Genomic DNA, 20,253 nt, shown 5'->3' on the forward strand with positions numbered 1-20,253 from the left:
GAGCATGCGCACATGTACGAACGTTGGCGGCGGTCCTGATATCTGTTTATATACCACTGTTCTCTGCGATGGACATTTAAACAGATGCCGTCGAACGGTTTGCATGGTATGATGCAAAGCAGTGTTTACTGCAGATTTGGTCAGATGAAATGTTCAAAAACAGTCAGACAAGAAAGCAAGAAGCAATAATGCTGAGGTCCATATCATTTCAAGTCATTTGAGTGCAAGCGGGCCTGGGCCGCGGGGGAAGAGGGAGGGGGGACAATCATGCTAAAGCACGGGGCAGGGTGACAGTGTGAGCGCGCCCTTAGGTATCCAGGACAACAAATAAAGCCAGCAAGGAAAAGTTTGGCAATTGCAGACTGAATGCGTATGTAACAGTCAATGTAAACCATAATCATCAACCCATTGAAGTGTGGATTCAAAACCACATCAGATAAAAGGGAAGCTTTTAAATCTCAGGCTCACCCAACTCAACTACTAATGTGACTCAGTAGTGTGTATGGCCCCTGCCTGCCTGTACACACCTGAAAAGTCAGCAGATGGTGACCTGGGGGATCTCCTCCCAGACCTGGATCAGGGCACCAGTAAGTTCCTGGACAGTCTGTGGTGGTACTTGGCAGTGTCGGATGAACCGATACATAACATCTCAAAGGTGCTGAATTGGATTTAGTTCAGTGGAACTAGAGGGCAAGTCAATAACATCAATGCCTTCATCATCCAGGAACTGCCTACACACTCTGGCCACATAAGGCCGGGCAGCTGCACCAGGACGAACCGAGGGCCCACTCCACCAGAGTAACGTCTGAGGATTGGTCTGAGGATTGCATCCTGGTACCTAACAGCAGTCAGGGTACTGTTGGCTCTGACATTGAGGTCTGTGTGATCCTCCACTGTATGCCTCCCAAGACACTGACCCACCACCAAAATGGTCATGCTGGACGATGTTACAGGCAGCAGAACCTTCACCACAGCGTCTCCAGACTCTTTCACACCTCTCACATGTGCTCAGTGTGAACATGCTCTCATCTGTGAAGAGAACGTGCCACCAATGGTGGACCTGCCAATTCTGGTGTTCTCTCTGAATGCCACTCGAGCTGCACAATGCTGGTCTGTGAGCACAGGTCCCACTAGAGGACGACAGGCCCTCATGTAACCCTCATGGAGTCTGTGTTTGACAGTTTGGTCAGTAAGATGAACACTAGTAGCCTGCTGGAGGTCTCACCTGTTGTCATTTCCATTTGCAAGTAGGTGAAATTGATTCACAATCATTTGTGTTTCCTAAATGGACATATAGATATTCCTGGAGTTTAACTCACTTGTACCCAGGATTGTACAATTATGAAATCAAATAACCACAAATTGTCTGCTTACAATGCTAAAGACAGAAAGAAAAGAGACGGAGGGAATGAACGACTGTGCTGGAGCTTGTTGCAGGAAACGATCAGATCCCAGGAGTTAAGTGCTTGTCTTTAATTTTTTTTTTTTAACTTCCTTACGGCGTTGATAGAGGCAGATGTGTATAGTGAGAACTGTGTATACATGGCAGTAAAAAACACTGAACACAGGAAATGACCTGGCTTTCTTTAATTATTTTGAACTAAATAGGATGCATGCTAGTATTCTGAATAAGTATACAAATTTAAATTGACCTGACATGATAATTGAGTTCATTATAAATGATGAGTTGATTTAGTATATATATATATATATATACAGAGAGAGAGAGAGAGAGAGAGAGAGAGAGAGAGAGAGAGAGAGAGAGAGAGAGAGAGAGAGAGATTTGTTGTTCCAAGAGGACAAGTTATTAGAACCTTTGCACATTGTAATGAATCCCTGTTGCTTCATAAATGGACATGAGTCACTCTGCTGTTGACTAGCTTAACTTTATCGGTACAACTACAATTATTTTGCAAAATGTCTATATTTATATTTCAAAATCCTGACAATGTGTTATTGTTATTTATGCATTCAATATGTTTTTTTTAATATTATAATGAATCATGGGTTCTAGCTTTGCGCTCCTGCATAAATCAACCTCAGTAATGAAATAATGTCCACATACATTGTAATTAATTTTACATTTCATTCATAATTGAAAAATAAGCCAGTTATAAAGCATTATTTTTGGCAGAGTGTTGAAGCAAGAAAGCATGCACATATTTATATGTGCTTTCATAAATAACCAGGGAACGGGAAAGGGGCTGCTCTGCCAGAGTCTTGTTAGGAGGAGACAAGTTGCTATTAAGAAAATGACAGATTCTGTATACTCCCCTCATACTGTATCTCCCTTATGTACACACATACTTATTATAACAAAGTTTTACTCTCTGATATTGGCAAGTTGATGTGCTTTTATGGGGCTGAAAAAAAGCAGAATCTGAGTTTTGTCAAGATATGAATCAGTAATAAAGATAAGGGCTTTGATTTGTGGAAGTGAAGAGGCCAAATTAACATCAAAGTTGTCCTCGGCTGCTTAGAGTTCTGCTGGCTCTGTATCATCTGTGTGTGTGTGTGTGTGTGTGTGTGTGTGTGTGTGTGTGTGTGTGTGTGTGTGTGTGTGTGTGTGTGTGTGTGTGTGTGTGTGTGTGTGCGTGTGTGTGTTTGTGTGCATGTGTGTGTGTATGTGATGTCAGGCAGAGATGTCTCAAGTGAACATGTAAGGTTTACATGAAATACAAGAACTCTACAAGTAGTGAACACATGATATTCACCAGCTGCTTCCTTTTACCTGCGAGGAATGAGCTTCCAGAGCGACATTATGGATAAGGATTCCCACAATGCCCCACAAGCAAGCATAGAAAATTTGCCAAAATGTATAAAGAAAATAGACATAAGACACAAAACATTTAAAACATAAATTATTACATGTTACCTAAATGCCTGTCTGATCAGACTTCAGCTGTTTTTGCAAAAGAGTCCACAGAGATCCCTCACCAGCTTCCCATCACTTAACACGGTCAGTTGTGTGTGGGGGAAGGCATGATCGGAGGCTTGTTCCATAACGCAAACTTACCAAATAAACCCGGCTTATTTCTGTTCTTCTAACTCTTTTAGACTTTAAACCTCGCTTTTCTTAGTCTGGTTATACCCACGCTGCCTTGCGCAAGATTTCATTTCGCCCTGTTCGGCAGCCTAGATTCCATGGATCTAATTACTAAGGGACGGCAATATGATGATGCCGTCTATGCGAAACACTGAAGCTTGTAGTTTGTTTACATCTACCACATCACGCCGTTTTTTCGACTTTCTTCCCTCATGGTTGTCTTGCACAAACAGACCCATTGTCTTCTTCCTCGTGGAATTTATGTCGCTCTACGTACGCCATCTGGTATAACTGGCTTAAAATCGGCTTATACTTCTTAAAATTAAAATGATGTGTTTGAACTATTAACAGAAATATCCCAGCAGAGTCGCTAACAGCCTGCTGTGGCTAACACTGATTAGCTCGGGGCAACACCGTGAAGGCATTAAACGGCTTTTTTAACCACTAATACTGCACAAAATAACACTAAACCTCTGCAGCAGCATGAGAAGAGTCCCTACACAGAAAACAAAGCACCAACAACGTAGTTAGTGAACCCAGAGTTTATTAAAAGAGTGTTTTGAAAGACTTACCTACTGGCCCCGGTACCAGCTTCTCATAGTAGTCAGTAGTAGTTACCAAAATGCAATCCAAAAGTAAGGAACCCATGGCCCTAACTTTGGCCACCCTAGTCAAAATGTCCTGGAAATGCCAATGTTATGATCGTCAAACAGATTTGTGGCCATATCTCAAGAATTCCTACGACAGCATTTCACACAAATGTTGTCTTAAAGTATAAAAATGATGAAGTGATGACATTTTATTTCCAAAGGGTCAAGGGTCAACTTCACTGTGAGATCATCTGTGATCTTCCATGCTGCCAGGTTTAAGATAAGTGTGAAGCCTCCACGTTTTACCAAAAAATGAATTTAATACATTTAAATTCCTTCAAGATCTTCACTGCATATATCATGTAATGGACAGTCTGGATGTAAAGGTCAACTTGACTGATTGGTGGAGCCATACAATGACAAGGTGGTAATTGTAGTTTGTTTTTGTTTTTTTTTATAAAAATCACTGTAAGTTACATTTCTCAACAAATTTTAATGATTAGGTTTTATGTTCAAGTTCAGGTTTCTGCTCCCTGTGGAGTCGGAAAAGGTTTTGTCACCAGTTAATTAGAATGTTGATAGTTAAGCTACACTTGCTGCTAGACATTGAAGAGGAGTGTGCATCAATACTATGTTTATATGAAGTAAATACTTCATTGTCATGGAATTGTTAAAACTTATGTTTGTCAGACATGAATTTGGCTTATTTTCTTTGATTAATACCATGGATGTATAAAGAGATGGAGCCATTTTCAACAAATGAAAGGTCGATTTTTAAAACTTTGGTGAGAAATTCGGCTCAAAAATTAGCAATTCTTTCACAATGTTTTTATTGTATTGACTATTATTAATAATAATAACTATATTGTCTTTTATAATAGCTTTTTATGTCATCCCTATCATTTTAGCTGTTTAATCAAGGAAGTTATATTGTTTACTGAAAGTTGTAAACGGACTTTTCCACAAATATATTTGTGAGATGTGACACAACGACTAACAGTGAAAGGCTAGAGTTATATTGGGCGGCTGTGGCTCAGTTGTATCATGGTCATTGTGTCCTTGGACAAGACGCTTCTCCCACCTTGCCTGATAAGCAGCCACGCTTCCGTCAGTCTAGGGCAGCTGTGACCACTATCGTAGTTTACCACCACAATGTATGTGTGTGTGAATGAATGGAACCTGTACTGTAAAGCATACTTGACTATTGAGAAAGACTATTTAATCCAAAATCTGATCCATATTCAATGGCTCCAGTAAGACATTCATGCCAACACCCTGCCCACACCTGGTATGTAAATAGCAAATATTGTTTTCCCAGTGTATCTAAGATAGTGTATACTGTAGTATCACTCGGTGCTCCTCAGGAGCATAAATCAGTGTCAAGGTTGAAGTCCTTGAAATAAATTATTGTCCTCTAGGATATTAGAGGAACTTGGAACAATAGAACAGAACAGGGAAAGCCTGGAAATATAAACACAGTAACATACCATTTTGACCAGTATGAACTGAAAAACACTCAAGAATTCCAACTGAAACAAAACAGTAGACGGTAAAAAAAAAAACCTGAACAAGATAAGAGAGCATTATGAACTTATGATGTCATGAACTCATCAAACGAACTGAAGCTTCACAATTTTAAAAGATCTCTTTGATCGGTGAAGGAGTGTGCCATATTTCATCACCAAACTGATCAAGTATCCCCTGCCTCTCAACAAGAACTCTACTCTCTCAGTCCATTTCAAAGAATTTAGGGGAGCTTTGAACCCTTTGGCATGGAGATTGCAGCTGTTCATTATATCAAAGAGCCTGTCAATCATTGAGAAGCAAATGTTTACATTAACTCAACGCATCTTAATCCTCCCCATACGGTATACTTTTTCATTTTTCCATGAATGATTAGCCAATTTCCTAAAACATAAACGATTCTCTATTTGCAGCATGGTCAGTGTGGGGATTTTTAAACATGAAGTGTTTTTGTCACATTATCATTGACGTTTTGTTATAAATCACTGTGTACGTACAGAAGTTAAATAAACGTGATTTAGCTTGCTTTCACATTATTATCAATTTAACACAGATGGCATAATTAAAGGATGTTGCAGATAAACTCCAGTTTAAAACTAGGTGCAGTCAGATGAGAGGGAACCAGCCTCAGGAAGTAGAAGTTACAGATTAGGGAGTGTCCTTTCTACAAGAACTGGTGGGTCATTGGAGGAATCGTGTGACCAGGGGGCGGAGGATTCAACACATGAACGAATGAGAGCGAGTCTGGGAGTGATTGACATTCCAAAGCCTGAACCAGGGACTGCTTCAGCAACATTCTGAACCAATCACAACAACCCAATGGACTTTATTGCTGTATAAATTATTTGTGAAGGAGGGGCTCGGTGCTCTTTCTGGCTCATTGGTTGCAGCAAAGTCAAGATGACTGTGATTTCTGACCCCAGAGAGACACCTTGGCCAAGCAGTTTATTCTGTGCTGTTTTTATAATAAACTTTTTAAACTTCAAGAAGTAGTCTGGCTTTCCTTCAGTAAACTTTGAAGAGACAATGTTTGTATTACAATGTAGTATTACCTCAAGTAATTCAGCCGTAGCTTGACAGTGTTTAAAGATATAATCTGTAAGATTTTCATCTGGTTAATTGTCCTTTAAGTTCCTATCTAAAAAATGGTGATTGATCATATGACCCACTAATGAAATAACTTTTTGCTTCTTTGCCAAGTATTCTGAGTGTCTGTGGAGATATTCCCTCTATAAATGTAAATGCACTGTGTCAGTCAGCAGCCGTTGGTCTGCCCAGCTGGAGCTTGTCACTGTTGGTTATGCTGCGTTCACTTGTACTCGGAAGTCAGGAACTTCTAACTTGACAAATAAAACTTCTAAACTGACAAATAAAAGTGCAATCAAAGACAACGTTCAAGTCTGAATTTGGATTCAGGCTAACTCTTATATGTCTGGGACTTGAGTCCCAGAGGCTCACCTGCAGTTACGTCTAACCACTAAGGGCGCACTCACACTGTCCTTCCGCACCGCGCCCCGGGCTTTAGGGTACTTGTCCCCCCCTCCCTCTCCCCCGCTGGCCAGCCCGTTTGTACTCACACTGCCTGGGCCTCGCGCAAATGCTTCTTGCCTGTCCATACGTCATCACGCCATAACACGTCACACGCATTGATTGACGTCAACGCAATGTGTCGCTTTGTTTACAAATCTTTCGATAGACCTCTGAGTTTTTGTGCGTCTTGTCCGACTGTTTTTAAATAATTTCATCCGCCCAAATCTGCAGTAAACACTCCACCTCCGCATCACACCAACGTGAACCTTTCGCCACCATTGTTGTTGTTGTTAAATGTCCGCGCATGGTCCGTCTTTTTTTTTTTTCTATGTCCGAACAGGCGCACATAAAATGACGTGAGAGCCGCCGTAGTCGTCGTGCTCGTGCTCGTACACGTGCGCACGCTCATGCTCGTACATGTGCAAACACACTTTACAAAAGCCCACCTCTCTCAAACGGCCCGTGGACGTGGTTGGCCTTTAAATTGTGAACGGCCAGTTGAAGTATGCATGTTGTATGTTACCTTGTTGGCATCATGCAGTCCATCGTTTGCATGGACATGAACAAATGATGAACAAAGTACTGTACGTCCAGTTGATCTGTCCAGTGGTGCTGGTTATTGGACTGTAAGCCTGCAATATATTCAGTGCCAATTTCAACGCTAAGCAAGTGTCCTTCATAACAAACACCCTCTCACAAGTCACTGGATTTACAAAGGTTTTTACCGCCATAAAAACAAGTGCCTCAGTGGACATCTGTCTCATTCATACCTTCCCCCATATCCACAAATCCATTTTTGATCATTATTGATTGTACTGGACATGTTTTTTTGATGCCATCCAATGTTAAAGTCACACATCCATATTGAGCCTGGTCATCCTCTCTTGCTACTATTATTAGGCCCATAGCATCGACGAATTGGCTCACTAGCACCCCGTGGAATCAGCCAACAGTCTCTTGGAGCGATATCATGAACTCCAAAGGAAGTCAACCATTTTTAATTTTGTGGCCATTTTTCGAAATTTTTGACATTTGCACGTAATTCTTTAACAAACTCCTCCTAGAGATTTAATCTGATCAATTTCCAAGTTGATCATTGCCATCTAAAGACATGTCTTTATACAATACTGAAAACAGACGTTTTGATGCACTGTGTGGGTGTAGCCCTTGTGCCATACAACAGGAAGTTGTTGTTGTTACTTGAACATACATTGTCCAATCTGCACCAACTTTGTAGTGATGTCCAAATGAAGCTTCATGAAGCATTAGTTGTATTTGTTGAGTCTGCTAGATGGAGCTCTTGTTTTTTTTTTAAAAAAGGGCTCAATGAATGGTGATTCAGTGTGTTTTCAACCCATTGTTGAAGAGAGCTCTATCTAGTGGAAAATAATTAAAATGGTTCATGAAGCTTCATTTGTACGTCACTACAAATTTGTCATTTATGACAAGAGTCCAGGCCTCAATACATCTCTATGGCAATATTGACCCAATATAATAGCACCCCCTACTGGCACCCTCACAAATTACAGATACTAAATTTATAAATAAATAAATAGGCATATATAACTCTTCCAGATGTACAAAAAGGCATCTTGGAGTAATATCCTAAACTCAATTGGAAGTCAGCCATTTTGAATTTGATGGGCATTTTCCAATATTTGCCCATGTCATACTTTAACAAACTCCTCCTAGGGATTTAACACAATCGACTTCAAAGTCAGTTAGTACCATCTAAAGTCATGTGATACTGAACACGTTTCCCCTTTTTTTGCTCTGTGTGACCGTGGCGCAAAAATATAACCTTTTGCCAAAAAAGTTGTTGTAACTTGATCCTACATTGTCCAATCTGCACCAAGTTTCTCAATTTCTCAATTGAGACGCATAACCAGAGTCATATCCTGACCACACATAGATCACAATATTGACTCACAGTGATAGCAACCCCCATTGGCAGGATGAAAAATGACAAACATCATCGGATTTACATTAAATTTCCATTGTAGATTCTGCACTTCATCTATGGAAACATAAGGCATGTTTTGTGCATGTTGCATAACAGCATGGTGGCCATTTTGTGCTTCTCACCATAAAACAGGAAGTCACTCTGACTTCCACATACAGTACATCGTCTAAACTGCACCAAATTTCCCATGCATAATAACAGTCTTGGCCTTAGGACAATTACATGCCAATATTGACAGCCACAGCACCACCTTCTGGTAACAGGAAGTCAGCCTAATATGGCAGTCTTCATCAGATTTATATCAACCTTTTAATGGGTGTTCACAAAACGTGTTTAGAATGTGCTGTAATAGTTGCAACAGATGGCCTGTGGCCCCAGACCCTCTACACAGTGTCTGGCAGTCGCAGAAACATGCGGCTGCACCTGCCGGGGTCCAGCCAATTTCACCGACCCACACCGGATGTTAACAGTGTGTTGAAGATGAGGTCTGGCAGTGCAAGACTAATCTTTTAGGAATCCAGGTAATTAATCTTGTGGGTGTACTCTAATTCAGACCGGGTGTGATAGACACGATGGAATTGCAAGAAAAGCAATTTGGATCATATTGGGACCATCGCACCAAATGCAGCAAATGCAGCAAACGTGCCAAATGTGCCAAACGTGCTAAACATGCCAATTGTGTCACCCACAGGTAATACCCGTACTTACCTAAATCATATAAGTAAGCATTACTTCTTTCTCAGTATGCTGTTGATTTAGCTTATGGAATGTAACAATGTACTAAATTTCCTCTAAAGAGCTATAAAACTAGGCCAAACCGTCAGAGCTCGAAAATGTTCTTTTGCAGTAGGTGGGTATACTGAAGACAGATCCTTAGAATGGCAAAGGATCCTGAAGCATAGATTCTCAATTTGCATGACAAACCCTAACTCAAATATTTGCAACTAACCTCTACAACATTCTTATTTGGTAGTTGTACTTAACGTTAAACTTTAATTTGTATAGTGTCCTAATCTGTGGGGGTCTCAGTTGGAGGATTAATCCCATGTCCGATAATCTAAAGTAGTTTGGGAAGTTTAGTAAATAAAAGTCTGATTAAGTGTAAATGACATTAGCACGCTTGTGAAAATAGTAGGGATGGGCATAAGTACTTAATTCCAAGATCAAGGGATCGCATCAATTCCTCTATGGCCAATAGAGTACTCGTTTTTCTAAATCTATTTTAAGAAAGCAACACATCTTCCTGCACGAATAATGATGCACATCAATACAACCTACCCAACAACTTATGATTATTCTCAATCAAAACAGTGACAGTTACACTTTAATGATTGATTGTTTTCACAACCACAACTTCAAAACATTGTTTCCTTACAAAAAAAGTAATTAAATCTGCGTTCCCATTCTGTAAATGATCAGTTCTGCTGTGGCGAACTGGCACAGAGGTGGCAGGTATCAGCTGGTGCTGATTTGACACAACGCTCAGTTTTTTGTCCCGGTGCCTGTTGGATTTCAACCACTCCAGTGGGTTTTTCTGAGGATGAAAGCATGGCTCACCTAAACAAGCTTCTAGCTTGTTGACATTCAAATTTTCAAACTATTTCTCCCTAAAGAGGGTGTCCAGTGACTCGAAATTGCGTCCCCGAACGTCACTGCTTCCCCCCTCAATATCATCTGGGCCTCACACAGTAACCAAGTCCTGTAGGTCACACAACTTCTCTCGGGTGGTGTTTGTGTCTCAGGTCAAGCGCAGAAGCAAGGGATGCTGTGTGCGTCAATCTTAGGTCGCACTCACACTGTCCATCCGTACCGTGCCCAAACAGGTTTTACGGGTAAAGCCTGTTTGCACATATACGAGCATGAGCGTGCGCATGTGTACGAGCACGAGCATGAGGACTACGGCAGCTCTGACATCATTTTATGTGCGCCTGTTCGGACATAGAAAAAAAAAAGTACCCTAAAGCACGGGGCACGGTATGGACGGACAGTGTGAGTGCGCCCTTACTTATCTTAACCAATCAAGTTAATTTGAAACAAGGACTACTCAAGGAATCAATCACTCATGCTCATCCCTAGAAAATAGAACAGAGTCCTTTTGAGAAGTCAAGATGTTTGCAAAGAACCTCTTTGTGTATATATCCAAACGTTTGTTTTAAAATGTTGTTACCCCGAAATGTTGTAAATGTTTAAATTGTCAAATTTGATCTGTTTACAGGTTGCAATCCTGGTTGAGGACACTCAAACTTTTGTTGAGTGTTTTGAGTTGAGTGTTTGATTGTTCAAATAAAAAATATCCCTGTGAAGTAATCATTGTATGTTGTGCTTACTTTATTTGTTCTAATGCAATCGGTTCCCTAGATTCTACTGAGTAAACACAACTGTTAAGTGAAGTCAGCATAACTAACACTTGGGAAGATCAAGTTCATTATGCTTGCTAGTACAATTGAGTAAACTTAACATGTAGATATAATGTAAACGAAACTCAAGACTAATAGACTTTTTCAGTGCAATCAGTTTCCTAGATTCTTTAGAGGAAAGTCAACATGTCAAATTTACCAGTGTAGTAAATTCCCTGTACCTCTGCTTGAGTACGAGTCCACCAAAACCGAAATTTGTTAGTTGCTGCACTGAATAACATCCATGGCATTGACCTGTCTCTGAAAATCTCATTGGCCAATACTGATGCACCCTTGAAAAAAAGTTATACATTATTATTTTTGTTTCATGTTTTCTTTGATAATATTGATGGTGAGAGTTTTGGACAAGTTTCCAGTCCAGTATGGCAGGGATGTTGACATACCATCCAAAGACCAAAGCCGCATCTACATACGTTTATGGTCCAGTCAATGTATCTTTGAGTGAACACTGACGCTGTAGTTGCGAGAAGCACATTTTTCAAGTCATGTAGCATGTCAGACTGTTATTCAGGAGACCAAAGTTCCCGTAACTATTTATTAACCCTAGCCAGCAAGTCTTCACTTGAACTTAACCAAGTGTGAGTTGCCTTTTTGAATTGGTTTTGCAGAATTGTCCAATATGAATGTAGCAAGAAAGCTAGCTAGGAGATGATATCCCCATTAATCCTGTCTACAAAGCTCTAATTGGTAAACTGTTTCTTGAGGTGATGCAAATAGCCATCAATAAGCACAACAACAGACCTATTGAGAGCAATTCAGAGGTCTGGAACCAGGCGAACTAGGAGTGAAGCAGAACTGTGTTGTGTGAAGAAGTATGTGTTTCTAGCTGTTAGTGCTAGCCTTGAGCTAATGTCACTGCTGTTATTTCTGTAATGTCAGATGTTTTGGCTACTTGTTTATTTTGGTCAAACAATTATTCATTACATTCATTGTTTCTGCCAGAGGAAAAGTAACACGATTGAGTAGAGAGCCAGATGTAACAGGCTCAGGTCAAGTCTCCTGATATGTGCCACTTGTTGACTTGCTATTTGTAGTTTGTCTTACCAACAGAGCATCTCTGACGTCTTTTAGCAATCCAGCATCATTAGAGTTTTGTGCTGAGCCAAGAACACTCCCAGGTGAACAGAGAAAGCTTTGATCCAGAGCCAAACTTTACAACTTTTGGCTTTGCTTTTTGATGACAAAAATGAAGCAGCAATGAGCCATTCAAACTGCTCCTCGAATGTTTGTTTTTTAACCAATGCTGGCCCCATTTCCTACTTACCTACTAATGCAAATGCATAAAAGCTGATAGACGAGTATAAAAACCATGAACATATTCAGAGGGGGATCTGCTGAGGAGAACAAGAGACCTGCTGTTTGACACTGAGTAGATCCTTCAGAGCCATGCTTCTCTCACAGGACCAGTGCTTGTAGTTGAGGCAATGGTCATTTAGGGTGAGGCCTCAATGTCCATCCAGGGAAATAACAAGCTGTACTGCTTTCTATCCCCTCCACACTTCTAGCAAACACTGTTATGTTGTTTCTGACACTTTCCTCCTACTCATATCATTTTGAAACATTTTCAGGACCCCTCATTTTATTATGTAGCCCTGTCTAACTTAAAACCCACTTTTTAAAAAAAGTAATAAATAAGGTCTGCATTTATTTGTGATTGAGATAATTACATAAAATCCATGTCAGTTTATATTTCATACAAAAGGTTAAATATAACTAAAGTTGATTATATTATATGTGAGAATGACATGTTGATAATTGATGACGTTTGCTACAGTGTATAGGCATCTGATGTACTCATTTTGTCACACATCCTTATTCTACCTGTCAGTAGGATGTCTGCTTGCTTTCCATGGTTACGAAAACCTATCAGCCAATCAAAGCTAAGGTGATGGGATATTCGGGACTCACAGGGAACAACAATGGCAGAGAGACGGGAAACATACAAGTCGGGAATGACGCATATAATGTAGCATTTGCTATCCTACCGAGTAATGCATTCATTTCAGTGTTAAATGCAGAGTTTACCAGTGGAACATGGGGGTACTAAGGGGTACCAAAAGTAAATGTTGTTTCTGTATATTTGTGGTAAAAACGGACTGTTTTTCTACTGTTTGTGATTAGCTTGTGCTTACATGCTAGTAGTGATTTTACACAACTTTGAATGTAGTAGCCTAGCGTACTCTAGGGGTAATGTTTGTTGCTATAGTATGTCATGTGAACTCAGAATGAGCTCATAGAACTGCACAGAGGCTATGAATAGATTATGAATATGAGGGATTAAGAGTCATGTGTGTATGCTCTCCAGATATCCAGATCAGGATACACATCTTGGACCTTTTGTGTTTTTACCCTTGATGCAGCAAGCGGCGGCTAATGGCGGCTAGTGTGTGAGACCAGTCAGCAGTCCCCGGGTTCTTCTTTTCCTCTCTCCCTCTTCATTCCCTCACAACATTCATCCCCTCATCCGCACTCATGACAAGAAGCATACAAGCTGACTGAGGACCGACTGTGAGTACAAACAGCTACACATAACAAGAAGCATCAGTAGGCTCCTTCCTTTTGTATTGACCTTGCTAATCAACTTGAATGGACTTTACTATGAGAGGAGCTGGTACAGGGGCCAGTTGGTAAGTCTTTAAAACACTCTTTTAATAAACTCTGGGTTCACTAACTACATTGCTGATGCTTTGTTTTCTGCATCAGCAATGAGGTTTGGTGTTATTTTGAGCAGTATTTGTGGTTAAAAAAAGACGTTTTGATGCCTTCACCGTACTGCCCCGAGCTAATCACTGTTAGCTATGGCACGCTGTTAGAGAGTGTTAGCGACACGACCGGATTTCTTTGTTAATAGTTTATACAGAAAAAAAAAAATGTCTCAATAGTTTATTTGATGCATGTAAATGCCGAATAAGACCATGGGAGGAAATTGCGCCGGAGTTACACTTTAATAGCTGATTACTTGAATTGCAAAATTAGCTTTACAAAAAAGTAAACTTCTTACTTTTAACGTGTTACCCCCAGCACTGGTTAAGTATAAGTTCAATGATTCATTTGAACTCTAAGTGTAACATGTAAAAAAGAGGTTTAAAAAGTAGAGGGGACATGTCCCTGCATTCTTGGGGGAAATTAGAAAGAGACATTCCTTGCTATTAGCATATGACAGTGGCCCATTTGTCCTGTATTCTATATAAGTTGGGTCAGCTCCCTTGTGAGACTCTGTTAAGACTGAGCTGGTCACTCTGGAATCAGTTGTGTATGTAAAATATTACTCTTTTTCTTGGTCTTGTTGTGATGGAATTGTTCAAATGTAGGTGCCAAAACCAATCTCAATGTACCCAGTCAGTAAAGAGTAAAGTCATTTTTCGAAAATAATTTGTGTCCTTTTTTTTTTCTCTTTCTTCCTTTTTCCTGATCACTCACATTGGCTGTCGACAGACTTCTGCATTGGATGTGATTGAATGAGATAAAGAAGAAGTGGTTGCTGGCTCGGCTATGTGTGATCCACCTCGGAGACGATCCATCTCCAGGTGGTTTCCATGAGGACTTGAGTCAGAGCTCGGCTCTATTGTCTCCTCTGCTTATCTGCTGCTGCTCCAGCTGTGAGTCTACACAGCAGCGCCTCTACGCCCTGTGGTTGTATAAAAGGCACCATGTGGAGATTCATTGTGGTTATAATGACAGTATGAGGCTGCTGCTTACCGTGTTCACCGGTTCATTCATGAAAATTACATGATACAAATGATTGGTGTATATTTATGAACACTTGTGCGTTCAGTCGGTCCGATATTGCCAGTCAGCCCTTTTCTCGTTGTTCAACAATATCGGCCGGATTTCCTTTTTACTAATGACATGCTTCACTTCCTCATAAGTTTCTATTAGTTTTTGTGAAGATGTGAATGTTTAAACAGTTACTGTGAGAGATGTGAGTTACTGAAATGTATTTGTATTTTAACTTAAATGGGCATTGCAAATGTCTGCAGAGCCATATATAGCAGGTCCACAATTTATAATCTGTAGTGTATTAAGTATTATACTATATTATTGTTATGCTTTGGAGGGATAGTTGTAAAACTAATAGATAAGACATGACATTCCTGTTTGTAAAACTAAACAGGTCAGGTCTAGAATGGATAGAGTGAGAGCTTCTTCAGGAGATCCAGTTGATGGCGAGCTGAGAACCTAAGCTGCGGTGTAAGCCCAATGTTAATGACTAGTTAGATATAGTTTGGGTACTTGCTTTCATTGTTTATTATCCTCATTATTAGTATTGTTGTTGATTTTATAATTTTGTTTTGTCTATTGTACATTTTTGCCTTGGATTTGTATGGATTAATTGCCACTGCCAACCCACCCCCACCCCTATCCTGACTCCTCCAAATGACCAAAAAGTAAAGCCCAACTGATATGGATGTTATCACTCCATTAAATGGCTGTGGACATCAGCCTCACAGTTATGTGTTAGAAGGGGCCAGCTACAACCACCAGTAGGTTCAAAAGGCTTTCCATCATCTAATCACATGGTAGTGGTCACCATTAGGAACCCTTGGTGTCACCTTGTAACACTCTGGGAGTCCAGTGAATTCAAACCAAACGAATGTTACTTGGTAAGGTTTAGGATTGAAACCTTTCAGTTGTCTGGTAGCGGTTGAACAGTCATAAATGCCTACATTTCTGTTCTTTTTCAGCTTTCAGTAATATTTCTTTGTTTTGACCTGAGTCAAGTGATTTTTATTTTTCTTAAATCCTTTTCAAGTATTTTTCAATTTTCTCTTCATTTGTTTATCTAATTTTTGTTTTGTTTGCTTACAGTTTTCTTGGGTGCTTTGACTTGCTTCAGTAATTATTTGAAATTTGATTCTTTGTTGTTTTTGTCTTTTTTTTCCCTTAAGCTATTCTCCAAGCTATTTTATAGATTTATAGCATACTGTCCTTGGCACTTCTGTCTGATTTGATTTTAAGATTAATTTGCAACCTCAAATGTGCTCTTTTGTAACTTAAAGTGTTGGGGCGGAATAAATAACAAGCTGCTTTAAAAACCATCACTGAATGCAGGTAGTGTGTGAAATACCTGATTTAAATTTCTCCACAAACCGTGAGCATCGATCAACAGAATGATAGCAAGAGAAACTAACTTTGTCCATGCAAGTTATGTATTTTCTTTGCATATCTTCTCACTGTTTAGGTTTGTTAAACACATTAAATTTGAACAGGACATCTGTGTTATGAGAGGGAGCTGAATTTGCACATAACTGTCATTGAAAGAAGATAACCATTTTATAGCTATAAAGGCACATGGTTACCCTAATGTTCCCCGGCAACAGCCATATTGTACTATATTAATAATGACAAGTACTCCATATCTGAAAATGTCATATCTAATACACACTTTCTTTGGAATTGTAGAATGATAATAATTCCATACATTTGTTCTGCCTTGTTACCCAGTTATTACTGTATCAAATTAGTATTATTTTTACCCTGTATATTCCAAACTACACTGTCATTTGTGAGGTGTAGTCATGTTCTCATATGAAATTAATTGAATTGAATTGACATAATGTCCATTTTAACATTCAACAGCAGCACAAACTTCAACCTTTAAAGTGACCATACAGTTGAGTCAACACCTCTGTAAAACACTTTGAACAAAAACTGATCATTATGACCTCCATGAAGGGAGGATTTACTGTGGGGCTGTTGTATTAGGGCCCGACCACACAGAGACGCATTTTCCTGTGACCGCACAACTTAAATATCGCTTTGGCCGACCATCCACACGCAGTCTGCTTTATCTGAGCCTGAAAATGGGATCTTTTGAAACTGGGTCCCAGAGTGGGAAGATTTGAAAACACCCCCCATGGCGTTGTGGTCTGGACGGTGAAACCTCATACTTTGTTAAACGATGCAGTCATCTCCCTACCTCCGACCTCTAACTCTGCAGCGTCACATGACAACAACAATGCTGCTGCATGAGAGGAGAGAGACGGACCCATAAACTGTTTACTGAACTGTACTCTGAGCCATATGCATGTGAATGAATTAGGCCGACCACAGATTTCTCCCTTTTCCCTGATGCTCTGAATAAGTCGTTAAACTGGTCTCTAGTCTCTTTTTATGAATAAAGTTGCTAAGAAGGTGTGAAAAGTCTCGAAAGTGAGAAAGTGCCATCTGTGAGTGCTTTGGGACGGGGAAGGGGCTCACAGCAGCACCCTCTGCTCATTGAGGACACTAACTGCAGAGTGATTGGTGCATCAGAGTCCAAAACTCCACAAAAGTCTCCACTAACTACCGTGGACAGATTTCTCTCTAGGCTGGAGGAGGATTTGGAAAGTCTCCAGATTTGGAGAGAAACTCTCCGTTGTTTGTATTCTACACAGGGAGCATCTCCCCGTCTCTTCTGCTCTGTTGTTGGTGTATTTCTGTGGCAGTTACAGCGCCTTTGGAGTCGTTTTCACTGGTTTCCTGTGGACGCAGATATTTCAGAGTTGAGGCCGTGTGGACGGAAAACTTTTTAAGAAGGAAAATTAGGTCGTTTTTCATTGTATGAACTATTTCAGACACAGCATGTTTTGAAATACACATCAAATATTTATTGGTCTCAGTCAATGAAATGCTCTGTTTTAAAAAGTTGTTTTTTTTTTTCTATGGTAACCGTTTTCTTTTGGCTGCAGCGAGCCAAACCATGATCAGTCCATTGAGGGAAGGTGATTTGCATTTCTGTTAACAGTTTTAGTAGTTCCTTTGTATTAGTAGTTAAAAGTCCATCGACATCCAGGATCCCACCCTGCACAGGACCAGCATGGTGGACAGACAGAACAGGACCGTTCCTTTTAACCCCTATATTGTGTTAGTCAAAATTGCCCTCTTTTCAAGTTAAGATTTGTCAAAAGTACCATTGCCATTTTGCTCTTGGTCATGTTCTTGTTCATGATAAATTTGCATTTGTTATTTTGAGTACTTTAAAGTTTGGTTTTATACCTTTTTTTACCTTTTTAGCCTAACATGAATCTATACAGGTAAATTTAGATCTGTAACAACACAGATGTCGTTAATGTTAATAATACATTTACACGCTCTATAAGTTTAAAAAAAAGTAGTTATGTAATTTATTTTGCAGGTTTTTTCTAATATTACTCTTTTACAGTCAAAACCACTGTTTTCATTACGGGAAATAAAATGAGTGAAAGTTTAAAATTTTAAAATTGAACACGAGTAGTATATTTTAAGAGGAAAGGTCAATGGGATCAAAAAATAACATTAAAACAGGGTTTACATGTATATGAATGCATAATAAGTTAGCTATGGTGAGGTGAAAAACAATATTGGATGATAGTCATTGTTTTTTGAGTATTTTTGGCTGAGTTAAATCACGGGTCAAATTTGACCCACTAACACCAAAGTTGTCGGCAGCTTTCGAACACATTACAAGGGTAAAATATGCAGAGCTCACTTTCTTCAACTGAATATTCAGTATCACTATCACAGGGGCTGTTCATAATTAAACGGACATCAGGTTTGGATTGATAATAAGGTGGCTGATTACATCATTAATCTTAAGGTTAAGCACAATCAATCAAGGCATAAATCATGTTTGTTTTACAACATAGACATTTAACATGATACATTAATATTCAAGTCATCCAGTTAATTCTGTAATATCTCACTTTCAGAGTCATTAAACAGTAAAAGCGTCCCAGGCATGAGAAGGTTGGAGGACTGTAAAACACATGTGAAGGACAACACCTTAACACCGATCATTAATCAAAAAAAGAACAAGCAACAGAATTCCTAAATTAACAGGGAGATAGAAGAAATTAGGTGGCTTTCTGAGTAATGTTATGGCCCTCTTGAAATGTTTTTTCATTTAAATGATTTTTACGTTGACTTTCTACTTATTTACCTTTGTACCAATGCTTTGTTTTATTGTATCTTATATTTTGTACTCCATAACACAAACGTGGTCCAGAGTAAATAAAAAATCTGAAATCAGTAGTTAAGTTTATTATTATATTATTTCCATCGGCTATCAGTCGGCTATCAGCTGTTAAAAGTAACAGCATGGTTTGTGTTTGTGCTATGGAAATATACAATATAGTGAAGTGACCAGTACAACACGCAAACATGAAGCAAATGTTGAGTTTACATTTATCGAGGAACAACGCAAATTAGAAATTAAGGTGCCGGCCACTAATGGTGAATATGAAAAGACTCTATGGTCTCATAATCTTGGTCAAATACTTTTGCAATAAAATGGCTGTACTGCATACCTCGGGCTGAAAAATTAAAGTGCCCAAAAACTGCAGTTCCTCAAACAACCACTTTTGACTGGCTCCAAAAATGATCCCCATAGATAAATATCCAACTTAACAGAAATAAACAAGTTTACAGCCTGGTACAACAAACAGGTTTGGGCTTTAAGCTAATTTACCCATTCATGACAGCCATACTGTGAATTTTTATTTAATTTAATTTCTGTGAATCTCACCTGTTTAAATAAAAGGTTGAATATGTAAAGTCTTTATCCATCCATCCATCTCAGCCTCTTGTCCCGATCGGTGTCGTGGGGGCTGGAGCCGATCCCAGCTGACATCAGGCATGAGGCAGGGTACAGTCTATCACAGGGCACATAGAGACAAACAGAGACAGACAACCATTCACACTCACATTCACACCTACGGGCAATTTAGAATCATCAATTAACCTAACACCTGTATGTATTTGTACTGCGGGATCTCCACACAGAAGGGGCCCAGCCCGGATTCGAATAGAGGCAACAGTGCTAACCACCACACCACTGTGCCACGGGGCTTTTTGAGGGGTACAGAATGAAAGTATTGCATTTCCATATAAAAAATATATTTAGTATATATATTTTTTTGATGTTCTTGACAATAACTTTCTGTCCTGTTCTGTTTCCATTGTCCAAGCCAATAGCATTGGGCGTTGCGGGTTGCCAGGGTTGTCTGTTGTTGGGTGAAGCTACTGTAGGCTGGCACTGGGTGAAATGGAGTTTGCCAATCCTGCACCTGCTTCGGAACCTCAGTGAAGGGGACGTTATTTGTCCCAGCAGCTGAGTAAAGGGAGACGGGCAAAAACCAGAGTCAATATAGGCCAAGCATTCACTCCATGGACTTAGATAAAGGAGGATAAAGGAGCAAACTTTCATGTTTACTCATCTGTAAC

This window comes from Echiichthys vipera (assembly GCF_963691815.1).
Source record: "Echiichthys vipera genome assembly, chromosome: 6".
NCBI classification, from domain to species: domain Eukaryota; kingdom Metazoa; phylum Chordata; class Actinopteri; order Perciformes; family Trachinidae; genus Echiichthys; species Echiichthys vipera.